This window comes from Octodon degus, unplaced genomic scaffold (assembly GCF_000260255.1).
Source record: "Octodon degus isolate 3935 unplaced genomic scaffold, OctDeg1.0 scaffold00161, whole genome shotgun sequence".
NCBI lineage: Eukaryota > Metazoa > Chordata > Mammalia > Rodentia > Octodontidae > Octodon > Octodon degus.
This window is the reverse complement of record NW_004524737.1, coordinates 4,980,889-4,998,720: the sequence shown is the minus strand read 5'-3', so window position 1 is coordinate 4,998,720 and position 17,832 is coordinate 4,980,889. Positions and strand designations below refer to the sequence as shown.

General features: G+C 36.3%; 1 pseudogene across 1 annotated transcript in view; it reads right to left on the bottom strand.

Moving 5' to 3' along the window:
* Positions 1 to 14,778, bottom strand: part of LOC101592244 — a 33,636-nt pseudogene extending 18,858 nt beyond the window's left edge. The window contains exon 1 of the transcript XR_001117319.2: positions 14,694 to 14,778. The product of XR_001117319.2 is annotated as a signal recognition particle receptor subunit beta pseudogene (transcript). The remainder of the gene's footprint in view (positions 1 to 14,693) is intronic.
* Positions 14,779 to 17,832: the final 3,054 nt, after the last annotated feature.

Sequence of the window (17,832 nt, the reverse complement as noted above, 5' to 3'; positions counted from 1 at the left end):
TTTGGAACTGTCTTTTATTTTTCCTGAAACGTTCTCAGACTGAGAGATCTCAGTTAAGGCAACATCTCTGGGCCTTCTTGGAGGTTAAACTTGATAATGATTCCAAGCAATTACGTTTCCTTTGTGCTACACCAGGCTTGTGCACTGTAATGGAAAAAGAAGTATTTTTTTTCAGAAGTGTAGGTATAAAGATAGACATATATTCTAAAGGGAAATTTTTTATATTTCATCAATGGATATCACAAACTGAAAAGATGACAGTTTCCAGGGAGTTGTAACTCATGCTTTCCTTTATAAAATATAGTCTTCCAAACTGATATATTTGATAAAAACAAAACATCTGTGAAGCTTTTTAATCTGGAAATTTATGCAAAGCAGTAACATGGAAAAACTTATAAAGTCATCCATCAGGATGGCTGAAGGACTATAGAAAAAAGGTTTTCGGTTCCTAAACTGAATCCGTCAGAAGAGGGGGAGCATATAGGTAGCATGCAAGGTAAATTAGGTTCTATTTGGAACAAGGTCAATTCTATGACTATGAATACAAACCCTACATACAGGAGCAAAGGAATACCTTTGTATTGCAATTTCCTCAAGGACGTAAAGTCTTTACATGGGAAACATAGGTAATATAATAAGCATTAATTTCCTATCCTCTTGTTTTGAAATTCTGTATAGTTTTGCATTCTTTCAACATAAAAAAATTAAAAAGAAACTATTTTCCAAGCCCCACATATGCATTTTACTTTTTCCAAGACTACTTCTATAATTTAACACATAGACAGAAAAATAAACAATAATAAAATCATTATTAGGGATGCTGAGGTTTGAAAACTGAGATGTAAGTTACAGAAATGGTGAAATATAGATGCAAACAACTGGGCTATCAAATGGTACCTGTTACAGGCTCTCAGTGAGGTCTGAGTCATAATGTTCTTGAGTTCAAACATGATTGAATGAGAATGAAGTCAAATAAATAGTCCTATCCATGTTCAAAAATCTATTTCCTTCCCTATAGGGCATGCACAAACTTACTCATCTTCACATCATCTAAGATGTTTAACCTGCCTAAAATAAAGAGCATCAGAGAATTCAAAGCAACACAAAACAATGAGAAAATGTGCTATTGCTACATCTTTGCTATTATCTTCATCTAAGGTGAACTGAATTGGATAGAATGCTCTTAGTAATAAGTTATAAGGGTGGGCCAAATAGCTCAGTGGATTAAAGCACCTTCAAGCAGGCACAGGGACCAGGGATTTGATCCCCTGACCTGCCATGCTGGCCCCATCCCTGAGGCAAGCTGCAGCAATTGAGATTGGGCATGGTGGTGCACCTCTAATCCCAGCTCTTGGGAAGCTGTAAACAGGCAGATCACTATGAGTCCAATATAGTGGTGCAACCCTGAGCACCCTGTAGACCCTTCACTAAAAATACAAAAATAATATAGTTCTAAACATAAAACATATGGATTCTTTTAAAAAGGAGAAGTAATTGATACAGTAACAGAAAGCAGTAGCAGAATTTCCATCTTAAAGCAAGGGTTTATCTGGCTATGTCATAACGCCATTGAGGATTAACATCCTCTTCTTCCTGTTCTGAAATTTGTCACTCCACCTAAGGGAGAGTATCTCTGTGTCTGTTTCTGCTGCCAGAAACAAGTAAGGCTTCAAGCATACGCATTCATGTCCAGTGGAACAAAACTATCTTTCCTTAATCATGACAGAAAAAAAGAATTGTTGACCTACCCACATATTAGATAAGCCTGGAATACATTTCTTCCTTTGAATCAATTACTAAGACCTAATTGGTTTTCGTCAACCAGTTGTCAATTTGCTCTGAAGCCTGCATCCTCCAAAAAACAGCACTCATCATGTGTATCTACAATGTGTAAATGATTTTACTTCTGTAATATGTAGCATAACATCTGGTACTCAGTAAGTAATCACCAAAATTTAACAAATGAATAAAGAGTGCATTAATGGGCTATCACATATGTTCAGTTGGTAGAGTGTTCATTAGTACACAAGACACTCTGGATCAATCCCAGCACCAAAAAGGAAATGAATGAAGTAATACATGAGGAAATATAAAGAAAATGCCTACCACTGGTAATGACATGTGAGTATAATATTTATGTCTGTGTCACCTCCTAAATCATTGTTGGGACTTAATCCCCAAAACAAAAACATTGAATTTGGCATTGATGGGGTAATTAACTCATGACAATGAGTCCTCAAATTCATGTTGGGTCATGAAACTAATGCAGATATTTTGAAAAGGCAGGTGCAATCAGACAAAACAATAGCAGAATGATCTTGAAGGATTTTTGGAGATCTTGGAGGCTTTCACATTAGTCTATGCCTTGAATGTCATGGTATTGACAGAAGAATTTTCTTAAGGGAAAGGCACAAGGACACATGGAAATGAGGGCTCCCTGCACCATTGCTTCAAGGCTTTGTCACTGGGACATCTCCGCTTGGCTGTGTCAGCTATAATTCTAGTGCACATGGAGATGTCTTGGGATAGCACCGTGGAGTGCCTGGTGGGTAACTGTTGCCAGTGACCATAGGTGATAGCTGTAGACACGTGAAACCTACAGTTCACAGTGCATTGATGTGGAAGTATGACTGTCCCTGCCTAACTTAAACATGATGCCTAGCAAAGGACTCATTTGAGACTTGTTACAGGGATGGGGCTGCTTCAGAGTCCCCCCCGGGACTCATTTGTTTCATTGTGGAGTAGGGCCCACTACAGAGACCACCATATTCTTAAGAAAATTTCCAGTGGAGCCAAGAGGCAAAGAATTTCTGAAGAAGTTATTTGTATTGTTAGGGTTTTCTAGAGCCCTCTAGGGGGAATTTACTAGATAAGCTTACAGGATCAGGGGCAGGGGAGTTCACAGTTCCTCTGTGTGTGCTGGAGATCCACAGGACCTAATAATTTCTCAATTCAAGAAGCTGGACACAATGGAACATGAGAGATCAAAGATGTAGTGTCATTTCAAGGCTGAAGGGGTGGCAGCTCCCTGTGAGTTGCTATGGAGTCTGTGTTGTAAAGCTGGAGAAACTGGAGTCTGATATTCAACAGGCTGCAGCAGCAAAGCATACAGGGCTGTGTGAATGGAGCTTCCAAGATGTAGTCGACCTTCTCTGCATTCCTCTTCCCTTTGACCTGGGCCAGAAGCCATTGCATGGTGCCAAGCACATTCAGGGTGGGTCTTCCCCACTCAGTGTGCTGTCCAGCTTGCCAGGTGTTGCTGGTAACACTCTCACAGACCCTCTCAGAGGGCCCTTCCACATCTGCTAAATGTTTCTTAATCCAGTTATGCTGATATATGACAATTAAGCTCACTTAATGGTTATACTCTAAAACATTATGCAATACCAGCCAGAGAACTGTAGGCACTGTAGCTTCAGTCCATGAGGGCTTACCTGCGGGCTGCATCTAATGTAGCTGAGATACAGGACTTCCTGGATCCTTGGAGTTCCAACCACACTAATCAGTTTCCTCAAGATAGTATGAATGAGAAGAGATTATTATCAAGCAGTATGATTTAATATTTGTTTTGTTGGTTTTGTGATTTGGTTTGTATCATTTTTCTTTTATCCTTTCTGGTGTCTCTTGTCTATAATGGTACTATGCTTGTGTAACCACTGCATTTTAGAAACACAGAACTTGTCTAATTTCATAGACTAACATCTGCAGATCAACATTATTCAGAATGAGTTGCTCCTTGAGTTCTCGCTTATATTTTATTTACATGAGGCTTTAGATGTAGACCTTAATGTTGTTGATGGTATGGTAGAATAAGTTAATTGCAATGGAATTAATGTATTTTGCATGAGGTTGGAACTTGAGGCTTAAGGCCAGAAGTGGAATGCTATGGTTTGAATATTTGCAATTTCTCCAAAATTTATCTTAAAATTAATGCTCAGTGCAACAATACTGAGAGGGAGCCTTCAAGAGGAGACTGAAATATGAGAAATTCCTACAAGCAGGGCTGAAGTGTGCATTCCTAAGTCCATTTTTGCCTTTCCTCTTTACTCCTGGGTCAGGACATGAGAAGATGCCGCCTTTGAAACAATCTCACCAGAAGATGAGGCTGCCAGCCTCTAGACAAGTTGTATATAAAAGTTTATTTTGGCTCATGATTGTAGAATTCAGAGTAGGTCACATCTCACAAGGGCCTTATGCTACCTCAACTCATGGTAGGTATCGGAAAGGCAAGCATATGAGTGCAAAGGGTGAAAGCCTAAGGGATGGGCAAACAGTTACCCCCTGGTCCCAGGAAATTGAGTCTAGTCCACTGGAGAAGGATATTCCCTTTTAAGGATTCTAAATTTTTAAAAGATGTCCACTTTGTATCACTTACATTGATGATCAAGTTATATCAGGGGTCTTGGAGAGGAGAACTCAAGCAATAGTGTGAACCTAGAAATTACCTAGTGTACAGTATTTTGTCAAGGAAGAACAAAACAAAGTAAGACTATGATCAAGGAACAGAAGTAAGAGATCTAATTTATTTTGAGCTCAAAAATGTTACTATTTCCTTGATATTTTGCACACAATATTCAGCTAACATTCGCTATATACTAATTATGATTAAATAAATGTATCAAATAGATTGTGTTTATCAGTGCTATAAGTATGCAGTTTTTAAAAGATCATTGGGTTGAATACAAAAGCACAATTCAAAGGCCAGTCAACTATCTCACCAGATTAAAGAGCCTGCTTAGGTAGACACAGGGGCCAGGAGTTCGATACCCTGGTCTGCTGTGCCAGCCCCACCCTCAGGGCACACTGAGAGGGCCATTGAGACTGGGTGTGGTGGCGTGCACCTGTAATCTCAGCACTTGGGAGACTGTATCAGGAGGATCACTACAAGTCCGATCTGCTCAGTGACACCCTGTACACACTCTACACCCTGTCCTAAATAAAAAAAAAAAGAAAAGCACAATGCAGCTTTCTATCTTTCCCCGTCACCCCCTGTATTTTAGGGAAGGGTCATGCAGGGCTGGCCAAATAGCTCAGCGGGTTAAAGCACTTTTAAGCAGGCTTAGGGACTGGGATTTGATCCCTTGGCCTGCCATATTAGCCTTGCATGGCAATTGAGGCTGGGTATAGTGGTACGTGCCTGTAATCCCAGCTCTTGGGAGGCTGTAATCAGGAGGATCACTAAGAATCTGTTCTAGTAGTGAGACCCTGAACACCCTGTATGCCCTTCCCTAAAATACAAGAAAGGGAAAGAAACAAAGAAAGAAAAAAAGTACAGCCGAAATACAATTACCATTTCATTGCTCATTAATTCCAGTCAGTTTTTTAAATTTAATTATTAAAACATTTAATTATCACTTATTCTTGTGTCCTGCGCTTTCTTCCTAGATTTTGTTGAAATTTTTTATCCTTATTGTATAGTAAGGCAATTGGAGCATACATTTGTTTAAGACAATATTCTTAAACTATTTTAAAAGAATATTTTTATAACATAGTTACTGATGGCTTAAATGTCCAAGAATTTCCGTTGCATTTGTTCAGCGCAGTTGTTCTCAACCTCGGGTGATTTTCCTCTCATGCTGTGTGCGCTCTCATCTGAGAGACATTCAGTAGTGTGGGCGAGAGGATCCCACTGGCATCTAATGTACAGAGGTCAAGGATGAGACAAAATGGGAGGCAATACTCAGGATAGGCCTTCCTTGACAAACTAAACAAAACCTTTGCAACCTCCCAGTAAAATTATTTTCGGATTCCAAATACCAACACATCAAAGCTGTGAAATCCTTCACATCACTGTATTAATATGTTTTTATTCTTTTTTAAGAAGTTAAGCAAACAAATGAATAAAGCTGGATAAAGTAAAACAGAAAGACAAAAAAGGGGTATTTTCTCACTAACTAGGAAAGCTTTCATGGGCTGTGGTAATTGCATTGTACATAGGAATAAAGGATTTTTTCTTTATAGAGTAATATCAGAGATATATTCCAATGAAAATGTTCACAACAACTAGTCTTTTATTCTATTTCAGTCTGTACTATTACTGGTTTATACTGAGATGTCTACCCTTGAAAGTCACGTGTTTACATCCTACCCCCAATATCTCAGAATTATCGCCCTTGTTTCAAGAAAGAATCTTTTGGGATGTAATCATATGATGATGTGTTCATTATGTTTAGGCTTTCATTCAATTTGACTTTCTTTTCTAAATAAGGGAAATTTGGATTTTGATACATAGAGGAAAATAATGGGAACACACAGACAAAAGACAATTATCCAAATGCTGAGAAAAGAGACCTGTAATAGCTCTTTCTCTTTCAGCCCTAGGAAAGAACAAACTTATTTTGAGTTTGGATTTCTAGCATGGAGATCTGTGAGATAATAGATTTCTTATGTTTAAGTCACCCAATTTGTGATACTTTGTTCTTGGAGTCCTAGCAACTGAATATTATTAAGCCAATCTTTTGGAAAGAAAAAAAAAAGGCTTTCAAGTTCAGGATTCTTTTGAAGAAATGCGAGTGCTCTTAGAGGCAGATCACATGCCATTATAAGTAATTAATATCTCCGTGAAACGTACTCTGTTTGATTCTGTTTAATGTGGTTACTAACTGGAAGGGAACAGATGTTTTGATAATAAAGAAAGGAAATTCCTGAGAGGTGTTAAAGAATAGATCAGATACAGGAAGGGGATAAAAGTTTACCAGCAAGGGAAAGCCAACAGGGAGAAGGAGGAGGCTCCGGTAGACGGGTGAGGGGCAGTGCCAGAGGAGAGCTTGGGCAGTGCTAAGGCATAAAGCGAAGAACGTGAGCTTCCTGGTTAAAATCAAGCTCAAATCCACATTGCAACCTATATCTGTAAATCTGCATTAAGTTTCGTAACCTTTTTGCTTTTCATGTTAAATGAAATTATATTCTTTCATTCAAAACACAGCACTTTTCCACGAAGGCTAGAGACTAGGGCTTTCAGTTCTTTCAGGAACCAATGAAAGAGAATCTGGGTGTGGTGGCGCATGCCAGCAATCCCAGCAGCGGGGAGGCTGCAAACAGGAGGGTCACCCACTACGAGTCCGAGCTGTGTAGTGTGAGCCTGGACCAAATACACAAAATGAAAAAAGAAAAAGAAAAAGAAAAAAACCAAAAGAAACTAGTGAAAGTATAATGATATTTTATAAAGAAAATGTATTTTAGTGTAAAATGTTTCATTACATGTTAACATACTGTTTTGAGAAATTACAATTATTAATAGGTTTTCATGAACAACACTCCAATAGAGTTTAAAATGTTGCTCTAATTTTGTAGGGCATGACTGTGAATAATATCAAATAAGACATTATGTCAAATTTTTGGTACACATTAGAGGGTAGATCTTCCTCACTGATTCCTATACACCTCGTACTGTTTTTGAGGAAAGAGGTTTCAGATGAAATTTTTCAATTGCTTTTAATTTTGCTGTTTTATTTAATCCTCTTATAACCTCAGAGCATCTTGACTGATCCCACTTTTGAGCAGAAGACATTGAGGTTCAAGGACAATGACAGTTTATTCCACATATATTGGCAACAGTGCTACTTGCGATCAGTAGTGGGAAAGAATACTCAAATACATTCTTTGTATGCAGCACCAAGCAACCAACATCTCATTGTATTTTCTAAGAAAAGGATGCATTTGCTAAGTGCCTAATTTTGTTACAAGTGTTTCACTTGTACAACTCCTTGAATCATGAGAAGAATTCAATGTTTTTTATTCTTTTCCATTACTTTTATTGGCACCATTCAGAGAGGGTAGGGGAAAAGAAAGAAAGGGAAAAGAAAAACGAGAAAAGAAACAAAATGGAAACAACACTTTTGTTAATAGGAAGGGGACGATGGATAGAAGCAAGGGGAAGGAAACTGAAAAAAAAATTAGATGAATGGATGAATAAAGTTCCATATGATGAACGTGATCGTGAATTCTTTTTGTGTCTGACTTGGATGTTCATGTTGAGTTTACCAGTTTCAGGGAGCAGTCTACATAGATTATGTATATGGATTCATTAAGTTTCCATATTATCCTTATGAGATAAGTATTAGCATTATATCCTATCCACACATAGGAAAATTAATCATGTACAATTTAAGCACTTTACACAGTTTCCCATAATAAATAAGGCTGGATTGTGAAGTGGGAAATCAAACTCTAAATGGGAGAGAGAGCTTTCCCCATGGTTTTTGTGGTTACCCAATCCCTACTGTCATTCTCCCAATGAAAGTATTACATTGTTCAAATTCAGTCTTCAATTTCACATGCAGGTGCCCCTCGAATATATAGATTACTTTTGCTTCAATTATTCTGACTTACTCATAACTCAGACCTTGTTAAAATGTGATGAAATGGCCACAGATCACTATTGCCCAGCACACAGGATCTGTCGTCATTTTTGTACTATAAACACAGTGCAGTCCAACACCTGCATCGCATCACTTTTTACTTTCTACTTTGGTTATTGATAACATCACCAGGACTCACTCTATTGCTGTACACATAGCAAATGCCCTGGTGGACATATGACTGGCTGCACATCTGGCTTGTCCTATCACAAGATCAACTGTGCGGCCAAACAACAGTATCACAGATCAGACATTACTCTATGAAGCTGTCTTTGAGCCAAAGAATTTCATTTTTCCACGTATGTCATTGAGGCACCTGGAGAAAGGAATTTCAATCAAGTCAAAAATTTAAAGTAGGGCTCCTCAATGAATATTGCCTGGTTTGAGCACCATTTCTAAAATACATTAAGGTTTGGTAGTTTGCTTTCTGGTGTGAAAAGGAAAGTTTTGAGTTGTTTGGCTTTAGATTTATTTATTTATTTATCTATTTAGTATTTAGTACAGGGTTGACAGGGTCTCTCTACACAGATTGGACTCTTAGTGATCCTCCTGTTTTCAGCCTCCCAAGTTTGGGAGTATAGGCACATGCCACTATGCCCAGTCTTGGATTTAGATTTAAACACAACTAGGTTAGCATAGTAGTAAGACCAAGAAGTTATTATTTAAAAATGGTACAGCTGAAAAATTATTATGTGCTGTAATTTCTGCTCCAAAATTTTCATGGAAGCAACTCATATATTTTATAGAAAGTACAAAAAGTAGATTATAGTTTATGTGGAGACTCTGAGCTACAAACTGAGGTAAGTCATTTTTCCAAGCTCGGACTCTTCTGAGATGGTGGCATCTGGATTTGCTTCTAGCTGCAGAGACTCCAAATCCCTTATTCTTGAGTGTTAATAAAGAATATTATTGACTGCTTATAAAGCACTAAGGACTCCCCTTCATCTTTACCTCTTTCCTTCTTCCTTATTATTTTCCTTCTTTTTCAGTGAACATGACTTGACATTTTAATTTTTCTTGAATATGATTCTTGAAAAAAGCAAGCATGACTTATTTTGAAACTGAAAATTGTTACAGTCAAGCAACTAAAGGGAAACAAGAACCTGGCTTGTTAAATTAGTGAATGATATGCATGAATGGTTCCGGGGTTGTTTACAAGCTTCAACTAATGAAATAAACCACCAGCCAAGGAAATCTAGGAATACGTGGAAGTCATTTGTCCATTTCCTCGAAGCTATGACTTTTAAGATTTATTTATGTATATTGCCCAATGTTATAACCTCCTATATGAAAGGATAATCATACTAAATATAAATATGCATTAAATTTTGAACAGAGTTCTATTAAAGAAAATGAAGGTAAATTATCTATGTATGGAATCAACTTGATTTTTAAAAGAGTAGAAACTAGATAGATAAATATCTTTCACAGAGATCACTAGGAAAAATGGTGTATCTACATAGGAACTGGCTCATTTACAGATTTATCTTATTTAATGAACTGTCTCTTGTTATTTACATATTAATCTTGTTAGAGGTTGCATCAGAAACACATCTGAACTGTGGATGACAACATCTTACCTTCAAAATCTGTTCTCCTGAGAAGAGGCTAGGTAAATATACATCATAATGGCATTTATAGGACAGTGACAGCATGAATTCGGATAAGATGCAATAACCTAAATCCTAAGAGTTGGAGAAATTGCTTCCACTTCTCCAACCAGTACTCATACTGACAAGGCAAATTTTATGCTCTAAATATAGTGAAGAAATTAAGCCTTCAGTAATGTAAATGTTCATACACTATATTTTCTATTTTTCCAGGGTATGATTTTCTTCTTCCAAATGAGATGGAACACAGGGTGAAATGTTTTAGGTGAAATCATACAGAATTTGTATAACTGAATTTATCAATTTGGATTCACACAATGTATAGAATTTTCTAACATTCACAATTGAGCTGCTACACTAGCGAGTTCATGATTTTTTTTTAATTAGCAAAGAACAATTGTTTGCATTTTTGCTCCTCTGTAACTCACATACTGACCTTTGCTTATTGCCTAACACACACAATGAAGATGAAACATGGGGAATACCCCAGTTACACGCTCTGATTAGGAAACTTGTGCACATTGAAATGCATCATGTAAGAGAAGAGTCAAGAGAGAAAGTTGTCCATTTTTACACAATCTTAAAACAGAAAGATACTCGGGTTATGGACCTACAACACTGCCACATACCATTGTTGTAGTGAAAATCAGTATTTGAAGAATCTTTGTGGAACACAAGCATATTGCTCCATACATCACAGGGTTTCATAGAAACACATGTCTTGGAACTAATAATAATCTTTTGAATGCAAAGCCACTTAAACCTTTGACTGAATCATCTAGAAGGCTACTTTCATTTTTTACAAAAAAAAGTTTTTCTTGTGTCAAAATTGCTATCACTTTTATGAGAGAAATCACATGCTCACACTGATTAACAGTAGTTCTACTCCCCATTATATGGGTAATGAGTTCAAGACCAATGACCCAGAAAATGGACAAAAGACTATGTTCTAAACTAAAGTTAACAGCACCTCGCTGTTTTTGAAAGGAAAAATAAAAGACTATGGATCTAATGATGACAGATATGTGCTGCTAATTAATCAAATCTTCTCAAAATAGAGTTCAGCAGGTGGAAATAATTACCAGTTAATTGTCATCTGTTCATTACTCTTTAGAGATATAAATCCAACTACTGCACTCATTTTACAGTAATTACTAAAAAGTTAATACCAAATCAAAGCCATGAATATTGTTACAGTGACAGTGTTTGTGTTAGGTTTCAGAGACAATATAAAAGGTATAAAATAACAATTTCCCATTTGAATTAAAATATTGATTTACTAGTCTCATGAATGTGTTTATAATAAAAAACTATTATCATTTTGTTTGTTTTAACATGTTGAGAGGGCTGAGGTAAAAAGGAAAAAAAAAGACCTTTCATTGGGAGAAACTGATCAGTGTGGATCCTAAGAAGGCAGCATGTGTTTTGAAATATAAATATGGCTAGAAATATGAGCTACTTTATCCAGTTTACAACTATGACTTTATTTGCTGTGCATGATCCTCATATTTAGAACAAAAACATTATTAATATATTGATGTATAGGCTAGACACTTGAGTCTTTTTTTATTTAGGGAAGAGTCTACAGGGTGTTCAGGGTCTCACTACTAGGTCAGACTTGTAGTCATCCGCCTGTTTACAGCCTCCCAAGAGCTGGGACTACAGGCACGCTCCAATATGCCCAGTCTCAGTTACCTTCTCAACACACCCAGGGGTCGGGGCTGGCACAGCAGGCTTGAGGATCAAACCGCTGGCCTCTGCACCTGCTTGCAGGAACTTTAATCTGCTGAGCTATTTGGCCAGCCCTTGAGTCTTTCATAAGATCAGAAATTCCAACTCTAGAGCTGACTGTATGTTTTTATGATTCTGATTTATGAAAAAATAATATATTAATAATCCTCTAATCTATAAAATATCAATCCATCTAGGGACTTAGAGTTATCATTGACATTTATAAGGTCACGCTGAAAATATTTTTGTTCTATTATTTCTGTTTAATTGTATCATTTTCATGTCACAGAATACTACTAACCTTATAAACTTAATCAAATATGTAAATTATATTTAATTTCACTCTGAAGCATTGAAATATTCACAATAAAATAAGAAAACATTTTTTAAATTGAATGTTTTTGTTTTCTATTTTTTTCAGCTTTTCTGTCTATTGGTACACATTTTTAGTACATCAGGATTACTTTCCTCCTGGTCATTCAGTACATGAACATTTCACATCATAACACTTTCTATCCTTGTCTTCTCCCCTCTTTCCTCTTTCCTTTACCTCGTGGTCTTCTTACTTTTGGTGAAAGATTTATCTTAATTTTTCTGGTTATGTATTTTTATTTTGCTCTTGTTTTCCTAAGGAAGTAGACTTGACACTTTGAACATACATAGAAATGCATACACGCAAATACGTATACACACTTCAGTGGGTTTGTACTTGTACATTTAAATATCTGTACATACACACATGCATTTATGCACAAATATAAACACACACACAAACACACACACACACAATAAGACAATAGTAATGAGTCTGTCTTCTTTATATCATGCATAATCGTATCGCCTTTTTTGTTCCTGAAATAAATATAACTTGTATCATCTCCAATATTTAGTAGAATCACTTAACAGGAATGGATATCTAAGTGTCCTGGTACACAAAAATCATGAAACCCAGCATTCAATTGTAATATAAACAATGGGGAAGAAGTAAGATTTTTGTTTTCTTTTAATTTTTTTTTCATGTATCTGATACAGGGTCTCACTATGCAGCTTGCATTCATAGTGATCCTCCTGTCTCAGTCTCCCCAGTGATGGGATTACAGGGGTGTGCTATCAGGCCTGGTTTCAGTGGCCAGCTCAGCATACCCAGAGTGGTGCCAGCGGGGCATGTGGTGCTGGGAAATGAACCCAGGTCCCTGCATTTGCAGGTGCTCAGTCTGCTGAGTTTTCTCACCAGCCTGACTGGTTTTGTTTTAATCTGTAACCGAATGCATAAATTAGGTGCATGGGTTTCATATACACAAATGCTATTATTGGCATTGACAAAAAGTTAAGGAAAATATGAAGAAAGAGTAGAACTATTGTGTAGGGTTTTTTATACTTTACACAGTAACTTCCTACTTCCTTCTATAAATGAACAGGAAGTCCGATATATATATATATCCTACACATGCCTCTCTACCTCTTCAAAAATTTTTGAATATGAATATTTGAAAATGCTAAACCTGAGATAATAGTTCTTAGTAAAAAGCAATATAAGTACGTAATGTAAAATATCTGCATTGGTGTTTGCATGAACAAATTTTCTTTTAAAATACCAACCGCTTCTTATACAGTCAAAGGAAAACACAATAATTTGCAGATCAAAACATACCAGATCATGTGTAGTCAATTCATATTAATATATATTTTAATTTAACACCATGAATTTCTCCTATTTGTTATTAAGGTATATGATCAATGGGTTTGATACCAGTAAAATCTGAATATGACTGTGGGTTTCTAAGCCCACCCACCAGTTGGCTACACCTGAGAGTATTCTGACCTTCTCTGAGTGAATCCTCATATTCTTCATGGTAACAAGATATAGTGTCTCTCATCACTTCATAGAAACTTAAGGACTTTGATCCTACATCAGACAAACCTGATCGGATTTCTGAAACTCTATAGAGAAAATATTATGCATATATTTTCTTCATTTGTTCAAATTATAACTTTAAAGTTGTACTATTTTTAGAACATAGTTTTTTTTTCCTAATTACAATGTAGTGGTATATACACCCAACATCTCCTTTTTTTTTTTTTTTTTTTTTCTTTGCAGAACCACGGATTGAACTCAGGCCTTTGTGCTTGCCAGGGAAGTGCTTATTCCACTGAGCCATCTCCCTGGCCCCCAAAATTTCCAATTCATTGAAATGAAACTGTTAATTCTTATTGCACTGGATCAATCTCCTTTTTAATAACTTCTTATTGCTTTAATCTTTATGTATTTGGTGCAGGGTCTTGCTATGCAGCTTGTGCTCATAGTGATCCTCTTGTCTCAGGCTCCCTAGCGCTGGGATTACAGACGTGTGCCACCACACCTGGTTTGGTGGCCAGTCCAGTGCACCCGAAGTTCTGGAGCCAACAGGGAATATGGTACTGGGGATTGAACTCAGGTCCTGGTGCTTGCCAGGCAGGTGCTTAGACCACTGAGTTATCTCCCCAACTAATTGTTTTAATTGACTTGGAGATGTTTCACAAATGTTAATGTAAAGAGCTGATCAATATAATTGATACATCGCATGCTTGTCCACAAAATTGACATTTCTCATGGCTTATAACTGACTTCTATTTCTATCAAAGAAAATTATAATCATATATATATATATATATATATATATGATGTAAAGTAAAATTAAATATCATTGCTCTTCATAGAGTAATGTAATTTATCCAATACTAATTATGTTATTACCTAAATATAATTTTTACAAATGATTTTAAACTATTTTAAGTACAGTTTTCTAAGCTGTCTTACAAAACTTAAATGAATGTCCATACTGCTATACTGTTACTTCTCAACTTTAGGCATCAACTCTTGAATGTCTCTTAATAAATGAAAGTTCGAAATTCTTACACTTGCTCCACTACACTGGTCTGTGTACCTTAATCTCTCACCATTGAAATTCTATTACAATATTTGGTTAAATTAATAGTTTATTTTTGTTCTTACCTTTGAGAATATAATTCCTGCATGAGGAAAAATTTTCAATTATTGCACAAAGAAGTTGATGGAACTGTGTCACTTCAATTCCCATGTTTGAGGATTTCTGGAGATTACGGTGGAACTTGTAAAAATTCTTGTTGGTGCAACATTGGAAGCTTTGCAGGGTTTCTTCAGTTAGTAAACATTTTTCTCTTTGCTGTGCCTTCAGTGTTATGTGGGCTTTTTTTCTTTGATTTATAATGATTTGATTTGTAAGAATTCCTGTTGGGTTATTTGCATAGCACTTTTTAAAGACATTTATAATATCATTCAAATTCTTTTTCTTCTGCTTCTCATGCTGATTTGGAATTTTTTTATTTTTGTGTATTTTTATCAATATCAAAACTTTTTCAGTAGTCAAAAAGTTGAGTCATCCCTGATATTTCAGAGAGACTCACTACAACTCTTTCTGATCAGTATTTGTATGAAAGTATATTAATATGCTTCAAGGTAATACATACACAAGACATTATGTTCTTTACGTATCTCCCAAAAGTTTTGCCTCTCATTGTGCTTGTTCTTCATGGGCTTCTTATTTATCCCATAGATAAGTTCTTTGTTATCTGCTTAGTTCTGTGACTGAGTGTATATGTTGTAAGTAAAACAACAGTTTATCATTCAATATTTTAATTTTTCTGACTCTGGGTTCTGCTTGTTTTTGGAAGGACAAATGTCTTGATATTTCTGTTCATGCAGGTTGTATCTCTCTATAAAACAATTACTAATTTTTCCTTGGTGGTTTGAATTTACAATGCTAGTTACCTGAAAAAGCTAAACAGGGGCATAAGAAGACTTTCAAGGCCCACTTGGACAATTTAAGGAGATTTGGTCTCAAAATAATAAATAAAAAGGGCTAGATATTTAGCTTAGTGCCAAGGTCCCATGTACAACTCATAGTACAAAAAAGAAAATGATCAACAGAGACTTTTGGTGTCATGCAGAAAGTGAACAAAATATGCCTACCTCACTTTGGAAGATTTTGTGTTGGGGGAGCCTCACAGATATATCTCTTAGTTTAAGCTCATACTCAAGCTGGAGTGATAGCTCAGCGATCTAAGTGCCTGCCTGATAAGCTCAAGGACCAGAGTTCAGTTCCCGGTACCACTCGCTGTTCTGGCTCCAGAACCCTGTTTGCACTGTGTCAGTCACCAAAACCAAATGTGGTAGAGCATTTCTGTATTCCCAGCCCTGGGGAGGCTGAGACAGTAGGATCACTATGAGTTGGAACTATTTAACAAGCTTAAATAAATATATTAAACTCATCCACATATTTTTAGGTTTGTGAAACTTTCCCTCTTTATTGAGCTATAGCCTCAAAATCTATATTCTTTCCATGGTTTTGTAGGGGAGAATAAAAATGATTCCTGGAAAATTTTTGTTTTATTTTTTTCTTGTCTGTGAAGTTATGCCTAATCACCATTGTCCCAAACTTATTAATGTCTTTCATTTGTTGTCCCATTTTCTGTTCTCATTAGATTTACATAGTTATGCACTTAAAATTTCCTTTCACGTTTTGTTCACAGAGGAGCCAAAATAGATAGGTACATTTAACTCTCATATTTTTTTGTGCATATTTGGTACAGGTTCTACAAGGTCTACAGGTTCTCAGTACGTAGATGGGACTCATAGTGATTCTCCTGTTTTTAGCCTCCCAAGCACTGGGATTACAGGTATGCACCACTACACCCAGTCTCAATTGCTGTCTCAGTACCACCCAGGAGCGGGGCTGGCATAGTACACTGGGGATTGAACTCTGGCTCCTGCGTTCTGCCCAAGCAGGTGCTGTAGTCTATGAGCTAACTGGCCTGCTTCCACACTTTTTGTTTTAAAATATTATCTCTCAGAAAGTTTGAAAGAAATACACACACAAAAACACAAACACAAATACATTTTAATGTATTTTATAATGTTCTTGAACCAGAAAAGAACAGATTAATATTCAGATTTGGAGTGAGACAAAGGATCCTGATAAAAATGACTACCTTAAAGAACTATAGCATAGCACAATTTGAAAGTGGCCCACAAATTATTGGTAATCAAACCCTTTCTACAAGGCCCAGTGAGATAGCTCAGCAGAATAAAACACCTGCTTAGGTGAGCAAGTACAGGGCTGTGGCTCAATCCCCAGTTCCATGTGCTGTGCTGGCCCCGCCCTCAGGGTGCACTGAGATGACCACTGAGACTGGGCATGGTGGTGCAAGCCTGTAATATCAGTCCTGAAGAGGTTGAAAACAGGAGGATCACTATAAGTCTGAGCTGTGTAGTGAGAGCCTGTAACAACCAAATATATTACTACTACTAACAATAATAATAATAATAATAATAATGATAATGATGATAATAATAATAATTCTCTACATATGCCAGTACTTAAAAAAGGGTGTAGTAAAAAGTTTTTACTCAACTATATATGTCTATATTTTTCATTAATTTTGTTGAGAAACAAATAGTAATGAGAAAGTTTCAAAACAGGTTAGTAAGATAGTTACAATAATTAATATATTGTGTATTGTTGTCTTCATAGTAGCTTTTTTTTTCAGAACCAGGGATTGAACTCAGGTTCTTGCGCTTGCCAGGGAAGTGCTTATTCCACTGAGTCATCTCCCCTGCCCCAATAGTAGGTTTTTATAGTGCAGGATGCAGACATGATATCCTGTCCAAACACTATTAGCACAAATATTTCTTCTCATTGAATTAAGAGAAAGTAGCTGTATATGTATCCTAATTATTTTGTATATACAGATACAAAATGGTCTTTCATTTATATCCTCTTTTTTTGTTTACTTTTGTCAGAGATAGGTATTCCATTGTCATTTAAATATTGTAGGTACATGAATTCAGCAAAATAATCCAATACACTCCAATATTTTATAACACTAGTGGGTTATCTGTAGGACTAGCAATGTCAGAAGTTGTTGACTTGAGCCTTTTACAGCTCAGCATATTAATATGGCTTTATTTTTTTACCTTGTTTTTATACTTTTCTGCTGAATGGTTAAGAACAAGATAAATCAAGACCTATATAACAAGAATTGCAACTTTTGTATCTGACAAAAATCAGTCAATTCCCCTCAAGATTTACCCTGAAACTCTGTACCACAGTTTG